The following is a 9,364-nucleotide window of genomic DNA, read 5'->3' on the forward strand; positions in this document are numbered from 1 at the left end:
CACTGTGCACTATACCCTTCACATGTACAAGGCAGCCAGCAGGGGGCACACTGTGCACTATACCCTTCACATGTATAGTGCAGCCAGCAGGGTGCGCACTGTGCACTATACCCTTCACATGTACAGAGCAGCTAGCAGTGGGCGCACCGTGCACTATACCCTTCACATGTACAGGGAAGCCTGCAGGGGGCGCACCGTGCACTATACCCTTCACATGTACAGGGCAGCCAGCAGGGGGCGCACTGTATATTATACCCTTCGCAATAACAGAGCAGCCAGCAGGGGGCACGCCGTGCACTATACCCTTCACATGTACAAGGCAGCCAGCAGGAGGCACACTGTGCACTATTCCCTTCACATGTACAAGGCAGCCAGCAGGGGGCGCACCGTGCACTATACCCTTCACATGTACAGAGCAGCCAGCAGGGGGCGCACTGTGCACTATACCCTTCACATGGACAAGGCAGCCAGCAGGAGGCACAATGTGCACTATACCCTTCACATGTACAGGGCAGCCAGCAGGAGGCACACTGTGCACTATACCCTTCACATGGACAAGGCAGCCAGCAGGGGGCACACTGTGCACTATACCCTTCACATGGACAAGGCAGCCAGCAGGGGGCACACTGTGCACTATACCCTTCACATGTACAAGGCAGCCAGCAGGGGGCACACTGTGCACTATACCCTTCACATGTATAGTGCTGCCAGCAGGGTGCGCACTGTGCACTATACCCTTCACATGTATAGTGCTGCCAGCAGGGTGCGCACCGTGCACTATACCCTTCACATGTACAGGGCAGCCTGCAGGGGGCGCACCGTGCACTATACCCTTCACATGTACAGGGCAGCCAGCAGGGGGCGCACTGTATATTATACCCTTCGCAATTACAGAGCAGCCAGCAGGGGGCACGCCGTGCACTATACCCTTCACATGTACAAGGCAGCCAGCAGGAGGCACACTGTGCACTATTCCCTTCACATGTACAAGGCAGCCAGCAGGAGGCACACTGTGCACTATACCCTTCACATGTACAGGGCAGCCAGCAGGGGGCGCACCGTGCACTATACCCTTCACATGTACAAAGCAGCCAGCAGGAGGCACACTGTGCACTATACCCTTCACATGTACAAGGCAGCCAGCAGGGTGCGCACTGTGCACTATACGCTTCAAATGTACAGGTCAGCCAGCAGGGGGCGCACCGTGCACTATAACCTTCACATGTACAGGGCAGCCTGCAGGGGGCGCACTGTGCACTATACGCTTTACATGTACAGGGCAGCTAGCAGGGGGCGCAACAACCACTATACCATTCACATGTACAGGGCAGCCAGCAGGGGGCGCACCAACCACTACATCCTTCACATGTAAAGGGTAGCCTGCAGGGGGCGCACTGTGCACTATACGCTTTACATGTACAGGGCAGCTAGCAGGGGGCGCAACAACCACTATACCATTCACATGTACAGGGCAGCCAGCAGGGGGCGCACCATGCACTATACCCTTCACATGTACAGGTCAGCCAGCAGGGGGCGCACCGTGCACTATACCATTTACATATACAGGGCAACCAGCAGGGGGCGCACCATGCACTATACCCTTCACCTGTACAGGGCAGCCAGCAGGGGGCGCACCATGCACTATACCCTACACTTGTACAAGGCATCCAGGAGGGGCACACCGTTTACTATACCCTTCACATGTACAGAGAATCCAGAAGGGGGTTCACAGTGCACTATACCCTTCACATGTATAGTGCAGCCAGCAGGGTGCGCACTGTGCACTATACGTTTCAAATTTACAGGGCAGCCAGCAGGGGGCGCACTGTGCACTATACCCTTCACATGTACAGGGCAGCTAGCAGGGGGTGCACCGTGCACTATACCCTTCACATGTACAGAGCAGCCATGTGTGAAAGGACCTGCCATGACGACATTTAGTCATGTGACAGGTCACGCGACCGCTGACGTCGGCGGTCGCGTGACCTGTCACATGACTAAATGACGTCATGGCAGGTTCTTTTAGACCATCGCGAGCAGTGCAAGAGACCGAACGCAGGGGAGAAAAGACCGGGGGCCATCGGAAGGTAAGTACAATCTTTAGTAATCTATGGTACCCAGGCCTGGATGAGAGTCTCCTCTTCCCCCAGACCTGGGTACCATCCGCACATTGAATCGCTTAATATCCGCATGTACACATGTAGTGATGCGGATATTAAGCTTTTCAATGCAAGTCAATGGCGGCAATTACGCTGCGTGTCCGCAAAATTAATGGACATGCTGCATATTTTTCCGCAATGATAATCCGCAGCAGAAATTTCTGCAGCATGTGCTCAGCACATGAGGATTATCATTGGGGACCATGGGGCACTTATTTAGGAAATTCTCAGCAAAAACGCTTGAAAAAGACATAGTGGGCACTCAGCCTTACTGGCAAAAAATAAAAATTAACTACCGGTAATACTCACCTTACCCCTGTCTTATACAGAGCCGTGATTTGTTCAGCCACTGCAGACTCTGGGTCAGCATAGGCAGCACACTGAAGTTATGTCATCATGCGACCAGGTGTCCCCAATAGGTCACAGTCCACTTTTAGGCCAGAATACGTCAGTGGCCGTCCTGAGTAAGCAGTGGAGAAAGGAGCCAAAGGCTTTCTGCTCCGCTACAGCTACAGTTGTTAACAGTATCTGCAGGGGTGTACATAGGAATCATGGGGCCCCATAGCATAAGTTCTAATTGGGCCCCCCTCCCCCCAAAAAAAAAAAGTAAATACAGTTAGGTCCATATATATTTGGACAGAGACAACATTTTTCTAATTTTGGTTCTAGACATTACCACAATGAATTTTAAACAAAACAATTCAGATGCAGTTGAGGTTCAGACTTTCAGCTTTCATTTGAGGGTATCCACATTAAAATTGGATGAAGGGTTTAGGAGTTTCAGCTCGTTAACATGTGCCACCCCGTTTTTAAAGGGACCAAAAGTAATTGGACAGATTAAATAATTGCAAATATAATGTTCATTTCTAGTACTTGGTTGAAAACCCTTTGTTGGCAATGACTGCCTGAAGTCTTGAACTCATGGACATCACCAGATGCTGCGTTTTCTCCTTTTTGATGCTCTGCCAGGCCTTCACTGCGGTGGTTTTCAGTTGCTGTTTGTTTGTGGGCCTTTCTGTCTGAAGTTTAGTCTTTAACAAGTGAAATGCATGCTCAATTGGGTTGAGATCAGGTGACTGACTTGGAGTCAATTGTCCAATTACTTTTGGTCCCTTTAAAAACAGGGTGGCACATGTTAAGTGTAACATACCTGGCGGCGCCCTTGCATGGTGGTCCATCTCCCACTGTGCAAGAGCGCGCACTTGATCTCCAGTCCAGAATGTCTCTCTGGCTTCCCTCCATGCTGTCTGTTTGTGTCTGTTTCTGCTGCTTAAGGGCGGCGCCCGATCACTTCCTGCTTTTTGTACCTGCTGTGGGTCACACCCCTTGTGCGTCCTCAGCCTATTGCTGTCTGTCACCTGGTATATAACCCAGCTGCTCCAATCAATCCCTGCCTGAGCATTGTGCTTCATTCAGTGTGTGCTTGCACTCTGAAGATGCCAGGTCCCGTTCTGTGTTTCTCTTGTCTGCCTATCCTGGAGGCTGTATTTCCAGGCCTGTCTGAACACGCTCCTAGCCTGTTCCTCCTGCCTTCTAGGGGCCGATTACCTAGACCCGCTCCTGTATCTTGTTTGTCCTGTCTGAACACGCTCCTAGCCTGTTCCCCCCGCCTTCTAGGGGCCGATTACCTAGACCCGCTCTTGTATCTTGTCTGTCCTGTCTGAACACGCTCCTAGCCTGTTCCTCCCGCCTTCTAGGGGCCGATTACCTAGACCCGCTCCTGTATCTTGTCTGTCCTGTCTGAACACGCTCCTTGCCTGTTCGTCCCGCCTCTCTGGGGGCCGTATTCCCAGACCCGCTCCTGTATTCCGCTGCAGTGTCGGTCTCTTCCGTACACTCAGTTCCAGTCTGAACTCTCTCCTATCCTTTACCTGTTTTGCCTCTATGTCCGTTCCTTTCCTTTTTCTGCAGAGTCTGAACTCGTACCTAACTCCTGCTTGTTGTCTCTGTACTCCCGTTTGTGAGTTTGTGGGCCACTCGCTGCTTCACTGCGGGTGCCCTGTGGGTGTCTGGCTCTGTCTTTCCCTTCTTGTCTGTTCCGTGTGAACAGAGCCCTGTCCGTCCTGCTCTGACTCCTTGCTCACTGCTCTGGCAGCCTTGCTCCGCTCTGACCCTTTTGCTCACTGCTCCGGCAGCCTTGCTCCGCTCTGACCCTTTTGCTCACTGCTCCGGCAGCCTTGCTCCGCTCTGACCCTTTTGCTCACTGCTCCGGCAGCCTTGCTCCGCTCTGACCCTTTTGCTCACTGCTCCGGCAGTCTTGCTCCGCTCTTATCCTTTTGCTCACTGCTCCGGCAGTCTTGCTCTGACTCCTTGCTCACTGCTCCAGGCGGCCTCATCCTGCTCTGACTCCTTGCTCACTGCTCCAGCAGTCTCGCTCAGCTCTGACCCTTTGCTCACCGCTCCAGGCGGTCTCGTCCTGCTCTGCTCTTGCTCACCACTCCAGGCGGTCTCGTCCTGCTCTGCTCTTGCTCACCGCTCCAGGCGGTCTCGTCCTGCTCTGCTCTTGCTCACCGCTCCAGGCGGTCTCGTCCTGCTCTGCTCTTGCTCACCGCTCCAGGCGGTCTCGTCCTGCTCTGCTCTTGCTCACCGCTCCAGGCATTCTCGTCCTGCTCTGCTCTTGCTCACCGCTCCAGGCGGTCTCGCTCACCGCTCCAGGCGGTCTCGTCCTGCCCTGCTCTTGCTCACCGCTCCAGGCGGTCTCGTCCTGCCCTGCTCTTGCTCACCGCTCCAGGCGGTCTCGTCCTGCCCTGCTCTTGCTCACCGCTCCGGGCGGTCTCGTCCTGCCCTGCTCTTGCTCACCGCTCCGGGCGGTCTCGTCCTGCCCTGCTCTTGTTCACCGCTCCGGGCGGTCTCGTCCTGCCCTGCTCTCACTCACCGCTCCGGGCGGTCTCCTCCTGCCCTGCTCTCGCTCACCTCTCTGGGCGGCCTCACTCTGCTGTGTTTGTCCGCCACATCTGTGGTTCTGTTCCAGAGTCCCAGTGTGTACTGGGTCCTATCCCGCCTGTGTTCCTACCTGCTAGTGCCTTCCTGTCTGCACTCTAGCCGTGCTTGCCTGTACCCCCCTGCCTGCATACCCGCCTGCCCGCATACCAGTCGTGCCTGCCTATTCCCACCAGTCTGTGTGCCAGCCTAACCAGTCTGGTCCTGTATTCCCCTGTGTGGGTCAACAGCCGTGTCCGGGGTCTGTCCTGGAGTAGCACCTGGTCCCTCTGCTCGGTTCCTCCTTGGTGCACTGGCGTCGTATGCCGTCGTGCGACCCTGGTCGGATCGGGTGAATACCTAGTTACGCCCCTCCAGGCATTCACTCTCCGGCACGGTCCAGTGGAATCACACGCACACGCCGCTGAGCCCGGGCGTGTGCATTACAGCATGCTCAGGCCATGGTTCCCGTTGAGCCCCACGGCCTTCGCTCTCTGAGACGTTTTCCAGCGAATACATGCATTAAAAATAAATAAATACAATTTTTTTTTCTCTAGCTGAGTTCCTGGCTAATTACGCACCCGTCCAGATGGATCTATCTGCTCTCGTTCCTGCGGATCCGCCACGTTACTATGGGGATCCAAGACAAAGTCGTGCATTTGTGGAGCAATGCATGCTACACTTCAAGTTCTACCCTCTATGTTTTCCCACCGATCGGGTTAAGGTGGCATTCATTATGTCTAACCTAGCGGGTGATGCCTTGGAATGGATCAACCCCCTATGGGAAACACAGGATCCTATCGTCCTGGACATAATGGCCTTCCTGGTGGCCTTTCTAATGGTCTTCGATGATCCTAACCCGGAGGCTCCTGCTGAAGCTTCACTTCCCAATATCCCGGAGCAGCCCCGATGGGTAATGTGTGTGGGTAGCGCAATAGTCCTCCAGCCCAATGAGACTACTGCCCACCCAGAATCCTCACAGGGTGACTACGCTCTCCGGAATACTTCTCCCAACCTCAAGAGGCAGTCCAGACGTGCTAGACGTAGAGGCAAGCCGTCACGCCAGGGTCTGTCCTCCCTGAGACCTCCTGACCCCAACCTTGAAGTCCCTACTGAAGCTTCATCTCCCTGTATCCCGGAGAAGCCCCAACGGGTAATGTGCGTGGGTAGTGCACCAGTTCTCCTGTCCGAAGAGACTACTGCCCATCCAGACTCCACACAGGAGAACTTCCTGCACCCGGCATCAGATGCTTCACCCACTTTAACCGGTGTGCATGTCCAAGGATGCTCCGAAGCTGTGATTACCTCAGAGTCTGTGCACCTCTACTACCTGGCGGAGGACCCCCAGTTGCCTCCTGAATCCTCCGGGATACCACTCGATGACAAATGGAGAGAGACTTCTCTACACCTGGTACTCGATACTTTGTCCGCTCCGTCCTGTGAGCCTGACAATGGGTACCCCAAAGTGGTAGATACCCCCGAGTCTCTACACCCCTCCGACCAGGCGGAGGACCTCCAGTTGTCTCCAGAACCCTTCGGGGTGCTACCTGGTAGCGAAAGGACAGAGACTCTCCTATACTCTGTACCTCATACCTCGCTCGCTTCGTCCAGTGAGTCCAACCTAGTGTACTCTGAAGCAGAGGTTACCCATGAGTCTCTACACCCCTCCGACCAGGCGGAGGACCTCCAGTTGTCTCCAGAACCCTTCGGGGTGCTACCTGGTAGCGAAAGGACAGAGACTCTCCTATACGCTGTACCTGATACCTCGCTCGCTTCGTCCAGTGAGTCCAACCTAGTGTACTCTGAAGCAGGGGTTACCCATGAGTCTCTACACCCCTCCGACCAGGCGGAGGACCTCCAGTTGTCTCCGGAACCCTTCGGGGTGCTACCTGGTAGCGAAAGGACAGAGACTCTCCTATACTCTGTACCTGATACCTCGCTCGCTTCGTCCAGTGAGTCCAACCTAGTGTACTCTGAAGCAGAGGTTACCCATGAGTCTCTACACCCCTCTGACCAGGCGGAGGACCTCCAGTTGTCTCCAGAACCCTTCGGGGTGCTACCTGGTAGCGAAAGGACAGAGACTCTCCTATACTCTGCACCTGATACCTCGCTCGCTTCGTCCAGTAAGTCCAACCTAGTGTACTCCGAAGCAGAGGTTACTCCCGAGTCTCTACACCCCTCCGACCGGGCGGAGGACCTCCAGTTGTCTCCAGAACCCTTCGGGGTGCCACCTGGTGGTGAATGGACAGAGACTTTCCTATACTCGGTACCCGATACCTCGCCTGCTTCGTCCAGTGAGTCCGACCTAGTGTACTCTGAAGCAGATGTTTTCTCTGAGCCTCTGCACTCTTCTGACCCGGCGGAGGACCTCCAGTTGTTTCCTGAATCCTCCGGGGTACCACCAGATAACAAAGAGACAGTGATTTTTCCTCATCCTGTACCTGATAACCCGTCTAATTCTTCCTGTGAGCTTGACAAGATGTACCTCGAAGCAGAGTTTACCCCCAAGTCTCTGCTCCCCTCCAACCCGGTGGAGGACTTACAGTTGTCTCCTGTACCCTCTGGGGTGCCACCTGAAAATATGTGGAGAGAGACTTCCTTGTGTGCTGTTCCTGGTACTCCACCCGTTTCGTCTGTTGCTGAGGATGGCTGGATAGGAGGTAGCATCCTAGCTAACCAGATGAGACCAGTTTTTCCTGTGGACAGTGGGAGTGATCTCCTTAAAGTGAAGGATTGGCCCTCGAATTCCCTGCGGAAGATTCTGGCAGGCCTGAAGAAGAGGGGGCGTAAGGGGGGGGGGGGTACTGTAACATACCTGGCGGCGCCCTTGCATGGTGGTCCATCTCCCACTGTGCAAGAGCGCGCACTTGATCTCCAGTCCAGAATGTCTCTCTGGCTTCCCTCCATGCTGTCTGTTTGTGTCTGTTTCTGCTGCTTAAGGGCGGCGCCCGATCACTTCCTGCTTTTTGTACCTGCTGTGGGTCACACCCCTTGTGCGTCCTCAGCCTATTGCTGTCTGTCACCTGGTGTATAACCCAGCTGCTCCAATCAATCCCTGCCTGAGCATTGTGCTTCATTCAGTGTGTGCTTGCACTCTGAAGGTGCCAGGTCCCGTTCTGTGTTTCTCTTGTCTGCCTATCCTGGAGGCTGTATTTCCAGGCCTGTCTGAACACGCTCCTAGCCTGTTCCTCCCGCCTTCTAGGGGCCGATTACCTAGACCCGCTCCTGTATCTTGTCTGTCCTGTCTGAACACGCTCCTAGCCTGTTCCCCCCGCCTTCTAGGGGCCGATTACCTAGACCCGCTCCTGTATCTTGTCTGTCCTGTCTGAACACGCTCCTAGCCTGTTCCTCCCGCCTTCTAGGGGCCGATTACCTAGACCCGCTCCTGTATCTTGTCTGTCCTGTCTGAACACGCTCCTTGCCTGTTCGTCCTGCCTCTCTGGGGGCCGTATTCCCAGACCCGCTCCTGTATCCCGCTGCAGTGTCGGTCTCTTCCGTACACTCAGTTCCAGTCTGAACTCTCTCCTATCCTTTACCTGTTTTGCCTCTATGTCCGTTCCTTTCCTTTTTCTGCAGAGTCTGAACTCGTACCTAACTCCTGCTTGTTGTCTCTGTACTCCTGTTTGTGAGTTTGTGGGCCACTCGCTGCTTCACTGCGGGTGCCCTGTGGGTGTCTGGCTCTGCCTTTCCCTTCCTGTCTGTTCCGTGTGAACAGAGCCCTGTCCGTCCTGCTCTGACTCCTTGCTCACTGCTCTGGCAGCCTTGCTCCGCTCTGACCCTTTTGCTCACTGCTCCGGCAGCCTTGCTCCGCTCTGACCCTTTTTCTCACTGCTCCGGCAGCCTTGCTCCGCTCTGACCCTTTTGCTCACTGCTCCGGCAGTCTCGCTCCGCTCTTATCCTTTTGCTCACTGCTCCGGCAGTCTTGCTCTGACTCCTTGCTCACTGCTCCAGGCGGCCTCGTCCTGCTCTGACTCCTTGCTCACTGCTCCGGCAGTCTCGCTCAGCTCTGACCCTTTGCTCACCTCTCTAGGCGGTCTCGTCCTGCTCTGCTCTTGCTCACCGCTCCAGGCGGTCTCGTCCTGCTCTGCTCTTGCTCACCGCTCCAGGCGGTCTCGTCCTGCTCTGCTCTTGCTCACCGCTCCAGGCGGTTTTCGTCCTGCTCTGCTCTTGCTCACCGCTCCAGGCAGTCTCGTCCTGCTCTGCTCTTGCTCACCGCTCCAGGCGGTCTCGTCCTGCTCTGCTCTTGCTCACCGCTCCAGGCGGTCTCGTCCTGCTCTGCTCTTGCT

This window comes from Phyllobates terribilis, unplaced genomic scaffold, assembly GCF_046119375.1.
Source record: "Phyllobates terribilis strain yellow unplaced genomic scaffold, ASM4611937v1 Scaffold_5__5_contigs__length_657084704, whole genome shotgun sequence".
Lineage (NCBI taxonomy): Eukaryota > Metazoa > Chordata > Amphibia > Anura > Dendrobatidae > Phyllobates > Phyllobates terribilis.